This window comes from Chiroxiphia lanceolata, chromosome Z (genome assembly GCF_009829145.1).
Source record: "Chiroxiphia lanceolata isolate bChiLan1 chromosome Z, bChiLan1.pri, whole genome shotgun sequence".
Classification (NCBI taxonomy): domain Eukaryota; kingdom Metazoa; phylum Chordata; class Aves; order Passeriformes; family Pipridae; genus Chiroxiphia; species Chiroxiphia lanceolata.
This window is the reverse complement of record NC_045671.1, coordinates 73850853-73871037: the sequence shown is the minus strand read 5'-3', so window position 1 is coordinate 73871037 and position 20185 is coordinate 73850853. Positions and strand designations below refer to the sequence as shown.

The window sequence follows — 20185 nt, the reverse complement described above, 5'->3', positions numbered from 1 at the left end:
CCTTAAGTTGTTAATGACAACTGTTCCACGCGATTCTATGATTCTAAGGGTCACAGTTTGTTCTTTTTCTTTTTTTTTTTTTTTAAGTTCTCTCCACAAAAACTAACAGATTTTTTTTGTTTGCTTAACAATATCCTTTGGAGGAATGTTATATACATTCAGCACAACATTACTGTGAAATTAAAGAAAATGAAAACAAAGTCATTGAAGGTTTTGTGAATCTCCAAATAGCAATAATTTGTCATTTCCCTTATGAATATCCAATATTGTTTTCTATATTCCATAGTGTGCTTTCAAGTACAATTTTAGATATGTATGTTGTTCCTCTTTAGCAAACACAAACTTGAATGGCAAGAAATAAGAATTAATCTCACACCTGTGACAGTAATTAAGAAAATCGCTGATGCAAACTCTGTGTTCTAAAATAAAGATGGAACAGTGGTCACGTGCAAACTGATAAAGTGGCATCAGTATTTTGCGCAGCCACTGAGAAACAATGTAAAATGTGAGAGAGACAGAAAAGAGAGAGATGGGAAAGCAGAAGAGAAGTAGAGCAGCGCTTCAGCCTGAGTGAACTTTGGCATAATTTGATTTGTAAAGGGCACAAATTGCAGGCAGCCTTTTCCATTTTCTTCAGAGCAGTGTAGTGCTTTTGTGAGCTGGCACAGCCTCGTCCTCCCAGTGCAGTCCTTTCCACTGAGGACATTTCTGATACCAGGTTGGACCCATCAAGCCTTGAAGTGCCCCTTGTCAGTCAGGCTGGGCTTCTGAGCCAGAGGAATTTGCACAGATTGCATCATGTTCAGAGTTTGGTGTTAGTATCTCATCTTTTCTGTTTAAATCTTAGCACTGTTTCCTCTTTTATTTCTCTGCACAGAGTACTGCATAATGACAATCCTTGCCTGAAGGTTCACAATTTGTATTGCAGTACAAACAGCATATAGCAATAAAGGAGCAGATCTACAGGATGAAGCTAAAAATGTAAATTCTTCCATCTTATTTTCTTAGATTACCTGCTTGAGTGTTTTATTATTGTGATTAACTCCTATTTAAAATTTTGAGTGGATTTCTTAGGGTTAGCAGAGGGAAAAGGAGACCCAAGGTAGCTCATGGTGATATTGGTGACATTCTGTGTGTATTTATGTGGGTAAAGTTTCTGGACAGAACTTTCAAAGCTGCTTAAAAAAACCCCTTGCCTGTAATAGCTTCACAACAACACTTAATAAGACTAAGCTGCCTTTTTTTTTTTTTTTTCCGAGGCACTTGAATTGCAAATCACTGATCCAAGGTCTTATAAGCCTTGAAGTTCAAGTCAGATTATCAGGGAATATTAGAACACGCAGATGCGAGACGGCCTTTACAAGCTTTAAGATCAAAGAGTCACTGTGCAACCTTCAGAATAATATCATTCTGTCACTCAAGCAAGCATAAGAAGGCTGGAAAAGTTCAGGCTTTCATGCAAACTTTATAACTTCTTTTGCATAAGCCAATTTTGACCATAGGAAGGTTGTACGAAACAAAAAAAGTTCCTACCTTCAAAAAAAATGTATTATCATTCTTTCTAATGAAACAGAAAAAAAAAATCCCCAAATTTGGTGTTATATTTTCTGCATTTATTATTCAATTAAAATATCTCTTGATATGTCTGCATTTAAACTTGCCTTTTCAGGGTCAGGTTCCATGGCCTCCAGGGTCTTAGCAGAGGTGCTTTGCATCAACTGTTGCCTAATGTAGAAACGTGGCATACCTTATTTAAAAAAAAAAAAAATTAAAATAAAAAATTCAAGTTTTTTGTTCAAGTGTTAATAGGTCCAGTAGAATACATCAGATTACTTGTCTGCTTAATATACAGCAGGTTCAGAAATGCTTTGTTGGGTCAGGTTTTTAGATTTCAAGATATTCTGATGGGGTCTGCTGTCCAAATTGTACTGGAATTTTTTTGTGTCCAGACCCATTATCTTCTTTCTATAGAGCTGTGAAAGAGAGGAACAGCAGATCACTCAGTCTTTACACCATCATTACAGATATATGAAGCTTAAATATGTATCACAGCTGATGAAGGAAAATGTTTTCCCTGGTAGAGGAATAATAATAATGTATTTGGACAGGGCTTACTGTGGCAATGGATTTGCCATATGCAGGATGGAAGAAGTCCTGTCAGAGATGGACTAGTGAAGAAAATGAAAACAGTTCAAATGTTATAGAAACTGAAGTTTTTAAGGTGGTTTAAATAGGTTTTAAAATGGCTTTTACCTTTTTGCAGAGTCACTGTCTCCCTCTTCCCGACACCCCCTGTGAAGCTATTGTCTCCCATACAGAGTGTCCTGGGAAGGTGTCCTGGGAAGGTGTCCTGGGAAGGTGTCCTGAGATGTTTCTCATTGGTCCCTTGTTAACCCCTTTCTATTGGCTGTTGACCCTTCACCTGATTGTTTTTTTCTATGTGACCCTGAACTTGTGACTGGTCCCCTTTTGACCCTCCTGAAAGCCTTATAAACCCCAGCCCCACAATAAACTCTCTCTTTCATCCGTCCCTCCCTGGTGGTCTGTGTGCTCCTTGGGGGGTCACAGGGCCACGTGCTGGGGGGCAGGGGGGAAAGGCATTCACCTCGCAGGTAATGGGCTGGCAGCCTACGCCTGGAGGTCTCCCCCATCCCACTAATCCGTCGTAGCTTACTTTTAAGTAACCCCACTTGTTTTATTGGGGTTACTCGAGTCCATAACATCAAAATGGGGTTTTTAGTAACCCATTGTCATTTAATTTGTAATACTTAAGATTTTTTTCCTAACAGGATCTTTGAATTATTTTCTATTATGAGAAAAGGAGCTTGGATATTTGTGGCTTCTGTCATTCCTACTGGAAAAGCAGGGGCAAGTTATTCTGTGCTATATTTTATTAATTGCTATCTACTGTCTCTAGGACTATGTTATGGCTACTAAGCAGTCAGAATTAGTGCCAGTGTCTGGCTGAGATTCTAATAACAATTACTTAATTAGAAGATATCCCTGGATGTATTTCTACCAATGATAATATTCAAGAAGACTTACTGATGTCATTATCCTCTTCCACTGGTCGCTATATGTTTTCTTCAGAGTAGTTTCTGGAGAATAAAACTGCAAATGCATACACAGTAATTTCATCCTCTCCCTCTTGTTAGCTTTAAGAGCAGCAGTAAAAGAGATTATGGTTTTTATAAGGCCATTATAATGTTTTCAAAACTTTGAATCAAACAACAGAAAATGTGGTTTTCTATTGAGTTTCTTATACTGTTGTTACTGCACTTTTCCACAAGGACCTTTTATAAACTTCTGAGCAAAAAGTGATGTTGGTCATCTCTGCTTCAAAGAGAGTATTTTCAGAAATTCTTGACTATTGATAACTGTCTCTTTACTAGGACTTACCCAGGCCTGTTGACAGAGAAAAATTCTCCTCTCTACCAGGAAGAGGAATAATGCTATGCCCAAGCTTTTGTTCCCTGTTCCTTGTCCATGTTCTTTTTCTGTCACACTTTTGGAAAACTGAATAGGTTGAGAGGGATTTTAAAGCTGAAAATGTAGTTTACCTCTGTTTGAGTGTTCTTATGTAACACAAAGTCAAGGAGGCAGCACCAACCTCAGTTGCTGTTGTTGCAGAAATAGAATGCTTGAAATAGGGTCAGGTAGAGGCTGAATTCAGTATAAGGCAGAGTGGTACAAGAAACCAGTTTCTTAGATTCAGTGGTTGGGTGGAAAAAAAGGCAATCTCCTTTTTCTGTCTCCAAAATCTGATTTCATGCTAATCCAGCTATTGCTTCCTATTTAGTTTGGAATGACACAGGAACATTTTGTAATTTTTTGTATATATATTATTTTGTATATATATTTTTTTTTGTACAAATAATATTTTGTACCAAAGGTGGTTGCAATGCTATAGGGAGAGGGTCATTTATCCCAAAAATTTCCCTCCCCAAGTATTCCCCAACAGATGGGAATATATTGGACAGAGATATTCTATTATTTTTCATATACATGAAGAGCTAATGAGCATTCTCATGATGTTTAAATATTCTAGAATCCATTATTTTCTCCTGAACGTGACCAGAGCCTGTAACTCTAATTTTGATATAGATATTTCAATTATTATTTGTAGTTTTAATAGTTTTGCATTTGTAATTTGGTAGTTTTGGATGACTCTGATTTTTGTTTTTGATCAGGGTTGCTTGAGACTTCTGGTCTCAGAGTTTTGATGTGATCCTGCATGACAAGGATCCACCCTTTCTATGAAATCAAACTGCATATGGATATTCCAGCAACCTTTCATCTAAATACTGCAAAATGCAACAGCAATTGACCTTTAAGTGTATGTGGAAAAAAAGGAAAGCAGCTTCTGTTTGTAAAGCAAGGGTATTTTCACTTAGCTGAGTTTGCTCTTTTAGGTTTTGGTTTTCGAAGAGAGCTTGGCAAAGGATGAAGAAAGGCTCTGTGAGCGAGCATCCATACTAGTAAAAGAAAAATAGTTAGGAGTCTTCAAGAAATAAATTACATTTATGTACTTGGGTGCTGAAATATGGACCAAATGTGAATCTTTGAGAAAGAGATCCACTATTATTAAAATAGCAGTAAATCAGCACCATGCTTGGATCCAAAACCTTGATATGACTTTTATCTGTTTTTAAAAGAATGTTGGAGAAGGAAGGAGGGTAGCAAGAGCATGGTAGACTAGCAGAACTGCTTTTCCTGTTTTGGATTTTTTATTTTATTTATTTTTTTATTTATTTATTAATTTTGAAACAAATACAGTTCTGCCTCTCTGTACACCCATAAGGTTGGTGTCTCCAGTTTCACTTCCATGGTATGATTGACTATTTAGTATAAAACTGTCTTTCTGCATGTTTCCTTTCATGATTTCATTGTAGTCAGTATCTGATATGATCTGTAGTCCTGAAATGGTGCACAGATCTTGGGTGCCAAAACACTGGCATGTATTTTGGGCCTTAAGTAATGCTTTTTTCGCAGAATATTATAAATTTGAAGGGACCCATAAGAATCCTCAAGTCCAATTCCTAAGTGAACGGCCCATATATGAAACTATATTTTCCAGGTATTTTCACAAAAGATACAGAACAACAACAATTAGAGTAACAAGAAATCCAAGGGAGATAAAAAGAAATGAAGGGGGGGAAGAAAAATGGGTGAGTTTTATCTAGCAGAGGAAATTCTACTGATTTACTTCTGGAGTTTTTTTTCTGATTCCACTCAGATTTACAGTCTCTTGAAATAATAACACGCTGAAGTATTGAGATACGTTTTGAATTTTGAGATGATTTAAATAGCCTGTCGTGATGACTGACTAGTCTAGTGCTTGCAAACTGAATGGTGAGTAAGAGGAAATGCAGTGAAAGTTACATGTTTTTATCTATATTCTTACTTGAAATTAGGACAGTTGTCAGAAAAGCTTTGGCTTAGTTTTGGAACTAATCGGAAAAAACCTATTATTTCTAACAGTCATATCTATCCTTTGTATTACACAGGACGAAAGAGAAGCTTAAATGTCAGTTTAGAGAAAACTGGAGTAAAATATAGACAGTTCCTGCTCCTGGCAGTGGGGTTGAAATTAAATGTTTTTTAAGATCCCTTCCAACCCAAACCATTTTATGATTCTTTGATTTTATGATAATCTAGTGCATCTTAGCCTTGTTTCCTACTTGAACTGTCACATACTTAGACAAGCATTAATATTAGCAAAATTTTAAAGTCCTACAGAATTTCAACAGTTGATCAAATTCTGTGTGACTGAAACCACACTGTGGACACAGACAACTTTTTTTGTGCACGGTTTCAGGTTCTTAAACAAAAATCAGTTTTTTCCTTTGGGTGTGTGTTGTGGAAAGAAGAAAGTCTGTTATCAAAGAAATCAGCTGTTGATAAGCTTTGAAGCAATGTGAGTGTGTGGCTTCCCACCTGCCTATTTATTTGCATTTTACTTTGTTAAGTACACTGTTAGGATATAATTTTTTTTTTATTTTTTTTGTCTTATTTTTTTTTTTCCCCTCCCACTCACACCAGCAGAGGCTTCTTGATCTTATTTTTATGTAGCTTTTGATGGGACTCTTTGCAAGTACTAAACATAGTATTTCTTCTGATCTAAAAATTGTATGTAAACATTAACAGACGAAAGTACTGACATGCCCTATCCAATAACCTCAACCAATGATGGACAAAAATAATCACTTGCTTGGTCTAGGCAGAGAGAAGAAACCCATCATATATGGTTTATATATCTATATATCTATCTATATATCTCATTTATATATATCATATACCTGCATTACAAATATGCATGGAAATTGCCAGCCCATGCAAAAAAAAAGGCTTATTGCCACCCCCATCATTCTAATTGAAGAACCAGTAATATTTTACTTGTTTCAGTCCCTTCTTGGATGAATTGATGAATGTATTATTTCATGTATTGCAGTCTGTTAATTTGCCCTATGGGTTTCTGTCATCAAAGGAAGAATAAGGGGTTAAGGTTTTTCTTTTAGTCACAGGAGCCTCCAGAGGGTGATCTATGCTTTAATTTTCACCCTGGCATGACTACAGTGGATATCAATCCTGTGGTCTGCAATTTCTGTGCATATGACTGTTGTTAAAATAATAATTAAAAAAAATAAAAAATGTGTAGCTTCCTCAATAATTGTCCCAAACACAGTTTGATGTCTTGTATTAGGGAAATAAAAGAGAATATTTAAATGACAGTTCTCTTCATGACAACAGTGTTATGAGAACAAGTGAATGAATCCCCCACATACATGTGTTAGAGGTATGAATGTATTAAAGTTTGTGAAAAAAGCATTGCAGCCTTTTAAACTGATAAAAGCCTCTCTCTCTCTGTCTGTCTGCTTATCTATGCATTGGTGGCCTTCACTACTCTTTAATCTGAGCATCTTTGCAGCCTGGCTATAAACTGAGGTCAAGTGATCAAAGGCACAAAATGAAATCTGAGGATTTTATTCTCTGGTTTTTTTCTGAGCTGCCTGTTGTTCAGGATTATCCTTTGCACCCTGTAGATATCCTAAAGCTCTGAAAGACAGTTATGACTAATACTGTATCATATACTACTCATAATCACTTTTTCTGTTCCTATTTTTAATATGACAAGGGGACATCAATATTCAGGATCCAGCTGCTGCATCCTCTCAATGGGCGCAAAGTCTGTGCTGGATCTGTCAAGAGGGTACAGCTGCCTGGTATCAGCAAGCTGAGAACTGTCTAGAATATCTGATTCTTCCAACTTTTCCAGACACCTCTGTGTGTCAGAAACAGAGCTGGTATGACATGATTATTTAAACTAAAAAAAAAAAACCAACCAAACAAAAAAACCCAGATTTTCTTTCAAGAAAACTGTTTTCAGTCAAAATTTGTCACATTCAACATTTTATTTTTTGGCCTGCCATAATCAGAGCCTTCTTTGCATCCAGCAGATGTTAAGTGCTCCTAAATTCCACTGCCCTCAGTAGAGGTTGAGGGGTTTTAGCATTTGGCACAAGAAAAGCACTAATAAAGCATAAAAAAGCATAGGCACTAATAGGATATATTTGCAGCAGAACAAAGCAACTGCATCTCTCATTGACTTTGCTTGGAGCTGAGAGTGCTCTGGGCCCCTGAAAAATATGACTGTCTTGATGATGCTTCATAGTAGCAGTTGGAGATTGGGACCTGAAGAATCAAGAACATGAAGAAAAAGCTACTTTAAAAAATATTTTGCTCAGAAACTTACCTTAAAGTGGCTTCGTTTACGTGGGAAACTATTAAAACTTAGTAAAAGCCAGAATTAAATGTCGTGTTAAAGAGCTTAATCTAACTCTACAACACATATGATATCACACAGTATTTAATTTCCTGCTATTTTTTTCCATTGGAAAAAAATTGCAGTCACTTTACCTAGTGACTGCACAGAATGTTCCTGCAATTAACAGGTATTGAGCATGCTACCTTATCAATGTTTGCCCTATTTTATAATCCTATAATGTTTTAAATTTCTTTGGGTTCTTTCCTTTCAAGCTCAATATTATACCAGCCAAACAGCATTAAATGTAAAGTCAACCATGTCATGGTTAAGTGCATGTTTTTTCCACTGGCACTGATAACCACCTCTACTGGTTTTCCATGTCACTGGATCTATCCCACAGGAGTGCAGCTTTGGAGCTGATAGAACAGCAGTTGTCAGTCTGCCAATGCTTTTTTTTTTTTGTATTTGATGATGACAGAATTATAACAAAATTAAAAAAAAGTCCACTTCAATTCCTGTATCTGATCTAATGTGCTGTCCTAAACACACACTACTGTTGTTTTGTCTTCCCCTGTTCCAATCATCTTCCTTCCCAAACCATTTTTCTTCTCTGAGTCATGTTGCCCTTGTCTTCTCTCCCAGTTTCTATTCTTCAGGATAAACCTTCACTGCAGCTGTACCTGTCTTATCTGCTGCAAAAGGTGCAGTCCTCTCTCACTCTGTAGGTTCCCTTTCTTCCTGTTTTCATTCTTGTATCCTTGTATCCTTTATCTGTACCTGTTCTTTTTTCTTATACCGCTTGTTCACCCAAACAGACTTCCTACTGCTGGCTTTTTATTTTACCTTTCTTCTACTGTCAGCCAATTAATTGTCATGATTAGTCTACTTCTCTTTCTGCTTCAGGCTTCCCAGACACTTTTCCAAACTCAACCCTTCTGTCTTAGCAAAGGAAGAAAGATCTAGACTAGGTATTCTGAGAGAGTTATAAAAGGAATTCTCATCTGGATTTGCACTAAACCATATTCAGTTTTCCAGTTGTGCTGTGAACAGAACCCTAGTGACTGTAAGAAATCAAAAGAAAGCAGAGGCGAAAAGATAGAAATCGAAGAATTTCAGTACTGAATATTATGAAAAGGTATTTTTAAGTAACTTTTCCACTTGCCTAAGTATAGATTCCTTTTCCTAAGGATGATTAAAAGTACAATTCCTTCCACTAAGTCCAACACACTGCCAAGCTCTGTGTCCATCCTTCAAAGTACTGGGGTGATTGAGAAAAGAGCTACCATGATTTTTAACATGAGTATAGTACTTATTTACAGAAATAAAATTGTTTTTTCTCAATTTGTCTAGAAGAAAAGATAAAAAATTGAGCTACCACTCAACACATCGGTTCAATTCATTTCAATTTGGCAAGGACAAGCTGTTATAAGCAACTAAATACAGATTTTTATTATGGAGACTGGGATAATCTTTCTTCCAGATTGGTAATAATGGTTTTTACCTACTGGTTTCTCCACACTCTGCTTTTTGCTTGCTGCCTTTAGAGGCCAGGGCACCCTCCTCATTTTGCTGCGATTCCAGCTGAAAATATAGACCATTGCTGGAAGATTAAAGGGACATGACTCCAGAAATCAGATAAACCAAGGCTATACAGAAAGCATATTTCTTCACCATAAAAGTGTTTTTGGAAAAGTGAGTGAGTTTAACCATGCTGCTCAAACTGCTACTTTTGACTCCAATCCTTTAATTTCTATTAAAATTCATTGTTCTCATATCTCAGAACCATGCCAGTTTTCATCAGTGCATCTTCCTGAAGGTCAAAGCTTAAAACAGCTGTCAAGCCTCTCTAACCTGGTAATCATTTTCTGCCTTGAGGTGGTTCCTTCTGCAATCAATGCCACGAAATGTACAATTTAAAATGTTTGACATTGGCTGGTTTTGTTCTTCATGTTACCTAAGGTGCTGGTTATACCATATTGTTCATTTTTATATAGGAAGTCTTTGGTTTTGCAGCATATTAAATTGAACTGAAACACATGCAGAAATTGCAGACACCTCTTTTTTGAAAAACAGCCAACTAATTAAAGTGTATTACATAAAATAGATTTTGAATTTTTTTCCTGGCAAAAATTTTTTCTAAAACAAATATTTCTAAAACAAAATATTTTTTTAAAACAGATATTTTTTAATCCATATTAGAGTAAACATCTTCTCCTTAAAACACTGAGAGTGCCACTGGAACTTTCATGTTGCAGCAAAAGGACAGACAAGGAACTTTTAAACATGATTTTAAGGGGATCAGTATAGTCTCTTTAGCAGATAAGTATTGTACAGCTGAAGAGAAAAATACCCCCACAAATAAGGACTTAATTTTGTCTTTCTGCCTTATATGGTGCTTTTTTACCCATTTATTTTCCTGGTTTGCATTAATAGTAGTAGTAGTAACAGCTGCTATATCGGAAGAGCTGTGCTACTGTCTACTAGCTTAACAGACATTTTTTGCATATTGACATACCTGGGTTCAAGTACAGCAGAGTTAGTTTTCCTAGTCTTTAAAAGAAGGAGAGCAGACCGGGAAAGAGAAGGGGAAAAAACATAAACTAATTAAGAAACAGATCTGGAAAAAAAAGATTTAGATATTTAAATATCCCATCAGGAAACAAAATTAAGTGCCTTTTCTGAAACCCTGATCAGCTGCCTAATCCTACGTAGCACAGTGATCCCTTTGTTGTGGGTTGGAGTGGTGGCTTTTGGACAAAGTTTATTAAAAAAGCCCTGCTGTTGAGTCATGAGATGCAGGAAGGATCCCTTTGCTTTCTAAATTCCTTCTCAGAGAGGAGCCTGGGTGAGGCTGGATCCAGTCATAGCCTCAGATTTTGTCAATGGTTTAAATTTAAGAAATTATAGAGGCATGATTGAACCACTTTGTCCCACAGGTTTTAATGATGGCACAATGAAAATATTTATACAAAATGAATAATTCGTTGTTACATATGGCTATACAAAAGATCTTAATCAGAATTGTATACTACACCATATAAAACCTAAAACTACCAGTAGTATAATGTAAGATAGGGTAGTGCACTATATTAAAGCAATTATTGAAACAACTATATTGATAATTATTTTAATTGAAAATCTCCCCAGTGCTCATGGGGAGATCTCTTTCTCTCAGCCTCCAGGAGTATCCTTGAGGCTTGTCCCCACCCAAGGGAGGAATCCCAAGAAGGGTTATGGTAGAAGAACCTGACCCTATGAAAGTGGACTGGACCTTTGTAGTTAAAAGTGAGTGATGACTCCAGTGGTGGCCTCACCTTCAGGATGTTAATTCAGGGTTGAAGCCAGACTGGTTTCAATATCTCCTGGCCTGGCCTGGAGGCCCTCTCAGCCCACCACTAATAACTTTGTGAACAGGGCACTCTCTTGGTCACATTCCTGGAGAGGATGTCCTGCCACACCTTTACACTACCTGTTTGTAACCTGTCTTGTGATGCCAAAAAAGGCTCAGTGGAACTGTTTAGAGACAGAATTTAGCCTTTAAACAGCAAGGTATTTATTTAGGTAACGTTGGAGAGCAGCCAGCTCGTGCTGGACAAACTTACTCTGCCTTCTCAGTGAAAGACATGATTATATACAATTTCTACGAGGGATTACAACATTTTCACATACATATTCATAGAATTGCAACATCTAGTTATAATATTCATAATAGGTGGAGTCTGGGTGGAGTCTGGAGTGGAGTTGCCTTTTTGGGGTGATGTTCAGTGGTCGTTCTCGTTTCTTCAGTCTCACGGGGTCATATTTTCACTCTTCTTCCTCAACTGAACTCTTCAACTTTCTTGATTTTCACTGACTCCATGGTGAATTTTGCAAGACTTTGGACTCAAGCCCCTACTTCACCCCTTATCTATTCGTGTTCTTACCCTATCTTTATTTATGTAGGTGTGTGAGCATTCTTTTGGTGTACGGGACCATCTAATCCCTAATCCCTGGTTTCTGTTTCTAGCTAAGCAGTACATTCTTCTGAGCAGGAGGGTTCCTGGATCAGTATCCAGAGTTAACTCTTTAGGTCCTAGCTCTGTTTCACTTGGAAGCTCAGAAATATGAGCAACAATGTCCTGAAGAGGAAATGTGGTCTCTCTCTGTTGCTCAGGTTGTGTTTCTGTTCAAAAGATCCGGGCCATTCTGCATTCAACCATGATTGGAGGTCCAAACAAGGCTGTCTTACAGCAAGGAAACATGGAGCTGCCAAAGTGCAAAGGCAGCTTGCAGGGACCTGTGAGAGCATTAACAGGTTCACAGCCTGCCTGTTCCCACTTTAGGGGAAGGTTGGTGGCATCAGATAAGATTGGAGAAGCAATAAATTAACCTACATGGAATAAATAAACTTCCATGAGTCCAGGTAATGGCAGTGGTTGCAAAGAATCTCAGGCTTATTGCTTTGTACTCTCTCTCAAAACTGGGCTTTAGGAAAGGGGCCTTGGTGAAGGTTGCACTAGCAAATTTAGCTAGATATGCCTTTGCACCTCCTCTGTGTAGCACTTATCTTACTTCCCTCGTGCTACAGTTAATGGCACCTGAGGTCCCAGTTAGCTTAAGTTTGTGATAGTGTGTGTCTGTATCTCTGCTAAGTATAATTAACTGAATCAAATATTTCACTCCTTCACAAAGAGTAAGATGCAGAGAAGAAGAAAGAAATAAGAAATAAGAAAAAATAAATAAGAAAGAAGAAAGAAGAAAGAAAGAGGAAGAAGAAGGAAAAGAGAAGAAGAAAACGGATGTTTTCTAGACAGTCATATGAAACTTGTTAAGCATCATGAAATTTTACGTTCATGACTAAATCGTGACTATGAGTTGGTAATCTGAGCTCGAGTCAAGGTTTTAATTTTTAAAAGTCCTTTGTCAGAACACTTTTCATTTGGAAAGCCTACTGTTTTTTAATGTAACCCATTATTTCATAAATCACAGATGACAAAAACAGACCAAACTGTGCTGTGTTCAGTGAATGGATAGTTTTGTTTTGCTTGTGTTGCCAAAAGATCGGGAGCCAAAAAAAAAAGAGACTCATCAGGCTACACACTTAAGATGTAACAATTTAGTAGAAGGTAAAAGACTGCTCTAGCCTCAAAGTTGGCACTATGTCTGGGAAAAAAAATTTAAACCAAATTCAAGGAGATGTCATAGGCTAGTTTCTTGTTGTTTTTTTGTCTTTTTTTTTTTTTTTTTTTTTTTTTTGTGTGGAAACGCATTAGTTTGTGTCAATTCATGTGGTAAGCTTAGTTTATTAACCCACTAGACCTGGACTATCATAAGACAGTACACTAAATTCTCACTTTCCAACTAGCCATAGCTCAAGTTGGTCCTGTGTCTGTGTCAATCAAAAAGTATTTTGCAATTATTTTGAAGGAAGAGGGAGCAGATTCCTGTCTTTTTGTGAGATGTGTGGTTATTTAGGCATCCTTAGCCTCTCTTATTGTGTAACGTAGCAAGAATAAGAAAAATAAATAACTGTGCTTCACAGTTCTTTTCTCTCAACCTTGAAAAGTTACGTTTGAAATAGGATTTTATTAAATTTGGGATTTGCCAGTTTTATTAAAAATGGCACACTTCTGGTGTATGCTCACATTTTTTCTTCCCCTTGAAAACACAACCCCCAGGGATGATGTGGGTGGTACAGAACAGCAACCCAGCCATACCCATGTGGCTCTGGGCTCTACAACCAGGACAACATGTTATGTCTTTCATTATTCCTTGTTTGCTTTTACATGTGAAATACATTCTGCTATTGGCCATCTATCTTCTATATTTTCTACTTTCACTTCTTTGGGTGGCAAAGTTTTTTTCTTCTTTTTAAATATCACTGAAGAGAAAGAGAAAAGGGTTTGATTTACTCTCTATGGAGTTGAAGAGACACTTCACTTGAACAACCAGTAACCTTTGGTCTAGAATCCCTTTTGGCAATTTTCATTTTTTCCTTCTATGGTATTAATCATGCTGTAGGCTCAGACTGATCCCAATCAAAACTAAACTATTACTATTAGCTGAGCAGAGACCAGTATAAAGGTTTTCCATTCATTTATTATCTTTATATTAAGTAGTTTAGGATCTCTGTCATTCTATTTTTAAAACTATTCTGGAATCTCACTGCTCTGATAGTCAGAAAACTTTTCCTAATCCTAATCCATACAACCTTTCCACATTACTTCAATGCATTCACTTCATGACATTCAGCTTCCTGGGCTCTGGATAAAAAATGGTAATAATGGAACTGTTAGTGTAAGATAAACGCTCTCCACTGCACAAGTCTCTCAGGAATGACAGCTATTAAATACGAAATACTCACCTAGATGATATTTTGGATATATTGCAGTAACTAGCAAAAAGAAACTCACAAAAGTTCAGTCTAAGAAATGCTCTCCTATCAAGACACCTTGAACTGATCGACTTATTTTTAATTAACAGGATAGACAAAATTGGAGTTAAACATGTGGTTTAGTTATTCTTATTTCTGCAAAAATATGTAAAAGCATAAATTGAGGTTAAGGGCCTATTTTCTTTCTTTGTCTTTTACAGAGTCCCTACCACACCTTTGGAAGTGATGAAATAATGGAAAACTAGATTAGATAATAGGATTATCTTAAATCACTATATGACGTGGCATAGATTAAAGAAAAATCCTCTGTTTTTGGAGAGCACAGGAAAGATTGCACTATAATGACACTATTTTGTTCATACGTAAAATTTATATATGCTATATAAAGATAGAAATATGGACTTGTGGAGATCATTGTTAAAGCCTTCAACTTAAAAGCAAAAGACACTATAACATAGAGTGACTCACCACTATTGCTTCAAAAACTACATGGACTAAACCTAATGCTTATTTTCTAATTACAGAAAAGTGATACCTAGGTTAGCTGCATTAGTTCAGTTTCCTTGGTAAAAGGATCAATTTTTCTGAATCTAAAGGAAAGCTAAACCACAATTTTACCTATGATCCAATTAAGGACAAAAAGGGAAAATATCTGTCTCTCACAGCTTCTGTTCTGGCACTTACAGTGCAAGAGAAAAATGAATGAATAGGGTGATAAGTGTCATTATACATCGACCTGTTCAATAACATGGTTAGCTGGCACTGCAGCTCTTTACCTGTTTAGAGCTTCACTGAAATATTAGGAAGGAGTATAATGACCAGCCAATCTAACTGCAGATGAGTGAAAAGGCCAAGGTAGTTTCCTATTATGACATTCTGATTTGCTTGACATGACATTGTCAGGAATTGTATTTTTAATGATTCCTGTGCTGGACAAAGACAGTGAAGAGAGCAGAAGATGACACTTGACTCCTCTATTGTACTGGCAAAGTCCGTAACAAGTACAGGTTAGAGTGTAACCATTCATCTTGCAATTTTAGAACTGTAATCTACTGATCCTCCCTGCTTGTCACATCCAATTTGTTCCCAGGCATGCTTTACACCAGACCACATTTCTATTCAGTGGCAGCTGGAACTTTGCTGGGATTATAGCTAAATTTCCTTTCTAATGGTTGAGCTAGAAGGGTGCTGTGGTATCATCAATCTGGAGGCTGCACGAATACCTGAGAGGAGAAGGGAAAATTGGTTGATAAAACAATTACGTATTTTTCATTTTCAAGTTCTTTCTCCCGAGCATTCAGACTAACATGAGGCTATGATTTGGAATTAGAAAAAGAAGTAAGAACAAGAAAATAATAGAGATACAATTAAGCAATACTACCCAGAGCTACTATTTTATTTCAGTAGCAGGTGTAGGAAGAATATGTGTAGTATAAAGATATAGTCAGAAAAGCTTTGTCAGAATGTCAGTCAGTACAAAACTCTTCTGCTGAAATCATAACACTTTGCAGGAGTCATATCTACTTACCAAGGAAAAATAAAAAACAAAAGCTAGCAATGTTGGTAAAATTGAAATAAATTTTCAAATCAAAATATGGCATTTCAAACTTGATTTTTTTTTGTATTTTTACTGGGTAACCACAAGAAATTAAAGACCAAATCTGATAAGCCAGGAAAAAAAAATACTTTAACAAAAAATGACTTTCTCCCTTTTTCCTTCACCCTGAATTGTTTCACTCTTGTTTGAAATTAAGTTGAATTTTGTGTGTTTATCAGTAGAATTACTCAGGAAGCAATTGGGAGAGCTGTAGGAGAAAGTATGTAAGTAAGGGACAATCTGGATCATGCTTAGAGAGGCATAAATAACAAAATTAACCAGGCAGAGAAATCATCAGAGAATTGAATAAAGCTCTCACCAGTTCTTCCAGTTCGTGGTCAAGATTCGGGTAGTGGCAGATGCCCCCTGGAAAAAACAAACATGTGACCTTGGAAGAGGAATCATCTCTTCAGCTGTACGGTAAATCTTAATTGTTGGTGGTGCATCATAAAAAGGAAGAAGTGTTTTTGTACCCTTCAACAGGCTTCATAACCTGTTGAGGAGAGCTTGAAAGCTCATCCATGGAGGACAACAACAAAAGGATAAAGCAAGTTGTCTGCAAAAGGGCCAAAAATCAGCAGAAGAGAGCATGTGTCTCCTTATGTGTTTAAGTAAAGGCTATTTAGACAAGATGCTTGATGACATATGTTGCTCTACTTATTGACTCACTCTGAGAAAGACTGGCTTATGGAAGTAATAAACAGTCATTTAAGAGGTTTTAGATGAGGCTGGAATTGCTGCAATGCAGCATTAATAACTTGTTTTTGCTCCTGTGATTCCTAAGCAGGATAAACACATATTAAAAAATAAGTCTGTTATCTTCTCTTTTTAATCCAGCAATAACTCAGGCCACCACGTATCCTGTGTGCACAGGAATTGAACTACTTTTCTGCACAGGAGTGTGACAGGCTGTCATATTTGAACAACGGAGTTTTGCAGACCAGTACTCAAGTCTCCTTGTCTGCTGTCTAACTCAAAGTGGGTGGGAGCACTGATGGGAAAAGATAGAAATAACTATTTGCTGTTTGCTTTACTGAAGTCCCAATATGGGATTGTACAGTAACCACTACCAAGTCCTGCATAGTCATCTGGTCTCTCATCATGTTACCTTGGATGCTCTTAAGCTGAGATGCCTTTTCATATATGCAGTGCCAGACTGAGAAGTGCAGAAGCCACCACCACTCACCTTCAGTGTAAGGCAAACAGCATAGGGTTAGCTGGGAATTAAAATGAAGCTTAGTTTGGAAGCTTTTCACACTTAATCTGGAACTTCCCCTTTTGCTTGATTGTACTGCAGCCAAATCTACTCACAGCAATAATCTGAGAGGAATTACCAAGTGCCTGTGCCTCATATCTTGATTTTTAGATCGAGCCTGGGGACTGCTGTTATCCATTTATGCAAATGGCTAAGAGAAAAGGAAGTGCTTAAGGCCTCACAGAGTTTCCCTGAAGAGAGCTCATCAGAAGACATTCACAGAACACAACTCCTTTATTATGGAGCTGGAAATCATGAAGGAGAATCAGAACCGCCAGTTGCAACCCGTGTGTCACCATAGCAACTGCTGTCACCACAGCTGGGACAGAAGCCCAGATTTTTCAGTTCAGTGATGGTCTTTCCACAAAGTACTTTACCCAGGCATGAATCTTTCTGCTCAGTAGCATAAAAAGAAAGGAAATGAATCACAGAGATGGAAAGAGGCCTGTAGAGAGAGGAGCAAGAAAAGGCACATAAAGTCACATAACCAAAATGTCCGTGTCTTGTCGCTGGCCCCTAACAATGCAATTGTAAAAAAAACAACTGTGTGTCTACCTCTCATTCCCATTCCACTATTCCAGGGTGCAGGACCATCAGATTTGAGCCATCTCTTCATCGGGGGCTTCATCTTCTACCTTTTCGCCTACAATGTCATAGATGCACACGGCAAGGGAACTGGTGAAAATGGGGGCAGTGGGTGGGAGGAGTGTGTCAAGTTGACATACCCCATAACTCCACTACAGTAGTAACTGCCCTCTCAACATTACTCATCACACTTAGTCAGTTTATTAACTGTCCGTGGCGGATTGACTGTGGCTGGATGCCAGACTCCCATCAGCCACTCTCTCCTTCCACCTCCTCAGCAGGAAGGGGGAAAAAATAAGATAGAAAAGCTTGCTGGTTGGTACAGACGGAGAATTCACTGACCAACTACCATCACAGGGAAAAAAATATCTTAATTTGGAGTATCTAATTTAATGTATTGCCAACTAAAAATAAAGAGAAATGGTGAGGAAAAAAAGGGACAAAAACTAAAATACCCTCACAACACCTCTTCTGTCTGTCAAACTCAGCTTCATTTCTACGTTCCTTCATTTCTATGCTGGCACAGGGGGAAGGGGAATGCAATCATTAACAGCTACTCTCTGCTGTTCCTTTGTCCCTACAACTTTTCTCCTGCTCTAGCAGGGGCTCATGGGTCCTCCATGAGCCACAATTACTAACAGAAAACCTGATCCAGTGAGGGCTTTCCACAGGCTCAGCTTCCCTCAGGGCACATATATCTGCTGAAGCACAGGGTCCTCCAAGGGATGCAGGTGGATATCTGCTGTGCTCTGGACCTCCCTGTGCTGCAGGGGGACAGTCTGTTCCCTGTGATCTTCACCAGGGGCTGCAGGGCAATCTCTTCTCCTCTCCCTCCTTGAATCGCCTCCGTGTCCTCAGGGTGGTTTCTCTCATGTTTTTTTCCTCACTCCTCTCTCTCTCTCTCTCTCTCACAGCTGCTGTGCAGTGATTTTACCCTTTCCTAAATATTCTTTCCCACAGGTGCCATCAGCTCCTGGCAGAGCTGTCTGGAGCTGGCTGTGTCTGTCAGGGGGTGGCTCCAGCCTCTCCTCCCTGGCAGCTCCCTACTTCCAGGACATTGCCAAGGACACACGAGGCACCATCCCATCAGTTCGGAATTCCTCATTCCTCACTTTAAAGGATAAATTCTTCCGAGGCACTGAATGAAAAAATGTGCTTAAATCTAGCTAGATGACACTCCCTGCATTTCGCTTAGTTAAGAGATGAATTATCTTAAGAAAAAAAAAGAGATGCTAGCTTAGTCTGAAATCATAAACTCTGACCTTTGATAAAAATGATGTTGTATTTTATAATATTTTCTATGTTTCTCCATGCCCTTGATTATTGCTATTTCCTTCAAAACCTCTTGCAAGACTGTGCACAGATCTGAGTTCAATCAGAAATCTACAGTTGTCTACACATCTTTCTCTGGTTTTATGAATAAATGCCATGTTTTCTGTTCTGCAGATCCATAGCTGTTTTCAATGTCATAACACAAGCTGGTTTTCTTTTTTAGAAACCACTCTTTTGGAATGGTGGTTATCTGCTCTGCTTTCCCTGTCCCCTGCCTCATTCCCTCAAGAGCAAGGTATAAATTATTTCCAACTCATCCATGGACATTTTTGTTTTCGTATTTCCTAGTGGGACAATAATTACTGTCATATCTTACTTGCTTAATGAAAACTGACATTAATTTTGAAGCTTCTATTTAGGCCATATGTCAGTGTGGACCAGCTTCACTTCTTCCCTTTGTTCTTTTTTTTTTTTTTTCCCCTTCCTTCCATGAAAAAAAATAAAAGTGTTTTCAGACAGACCTAGTTGGAAAGGTCTTTTTTTCACACACAGTTTTCTTGCTGTTAAGCACTGTCTTCTACAGCTTCTACTTCTTCTTACTGTAGTTTACAAATAGATGATTCATTGAGGTAGCCTCTCTTTGCATACCACTTCCCTTTTCTTCCTTAGGACACAAACTCCAATATTAAACATAATTTAGTGCTTCCTTACTTTCAAATATCTAGAACTCCTGTTCAAAATTGAACTTTTCAGTATAGTCAGTCATTCTGAAAGGTTGATTGACTTAATTCAACAAAATTTATGTTTTTACATACTTTTACAGAAATAAGGATAACTAAACCACGTGTTTAACTCCAATTTTGTCTATCCTGTTAATTAAAAAGAATTCAATCAATATAAAGATAAAGATAATAAATGAATGGAAAACCTTTATACTGGTCTCTGCTCAGCTAATAGTAATAGTTCAGTTTTGGTTGGGATCAGTCTGAGCCTACAGCATGATTAATACCATAGAAAGAAAAAATGAAAATTGCCAAAAGGGATTCTAGACCAAAGGTTACTGGTTGTTCAAGTGAAGTGTCTCTTCAACTCCACAGAGAGTAAATCAAACCTTTTTCTCTTTCTCTTCAGTGATATTTAAAAAGAAGAAAAAAACTTTGCCATCCAAAGAAGTGAAAGTAGAAAATATAGAAGATAGATGGCCAATAGCAAAAAAAATAAAGAGTTTGGATTAAGCTATAAAATTTCAATAAAACCAAGGAAAGTCAGGATCAGTTGTAGAGGTAGAAAAATGGGAAAAGATAAGTTGCAGGAAGAAATTTTAATAGCAAAGGTTAT

At 37.5% G+C, this 20185-nt stretch overlaps 1 long non-coding RNA gene across 1 annotated transcript; it reads right to left on the bottom strand.

Moving 5' to 3' along the window:
• Positions 1-1251: 1251 nt before the first annotated feature.
• On the bottom strand, positions 1252-3294 carry LOC116780721. The gene is made up of 2 exons (XR_004354588.1): positions 3046-3294; positions 1252-1973 (listed from the first exon to the last, which is right to left on the bottom strand). It is a non-coding gene; the product is annotated as an uncharacterized LOC116780721 (long non-coding RNA).
• Positions 3295-20185: the final 16891 nt, after the last annotated feature.